Here is a 294-nt window from a genome sequence, read left to right on the forward strand (position 1 = left end):
GACTGTGTGGATCACAATAAACTGTGGAAAATTCTGAAAGAGATGGGAATACCAGACCACCTGATCTGCCTCTTGAGAAATCTGTATGCAGGTCAGGAAGCAACAGTTAGAACTGGACATGGAACAACAGACTGATTCCAAACAGGAAAAGGAGTTCGTCAAGGCTGTATATTGTCACCCTGCTTATTTAACTTATATGCAGAGTACATCATGAGAAACGCTGGACTGGAAGAAACACAAGCTGGAATCAAGATTGCCAGGAGAAATATCAATAACCTCAGATATGCAGATGAC

This window comes from Bison bison, unplaced genomic scaffold (genome assembly GCF_000754665.1).
Source record: "Bison bison bison isolate TAMUID 2011002044 unplaced genomic scaffold, Bison_UMD1.0 scf7180017864484, whole genome shotgun sequence".
Classification (NCBI taxonomy): Eukaryota; Metazoa; Chordata; class Mammalia; order Artiodactyla; family Bovidae; genus Bison; species Bison bison.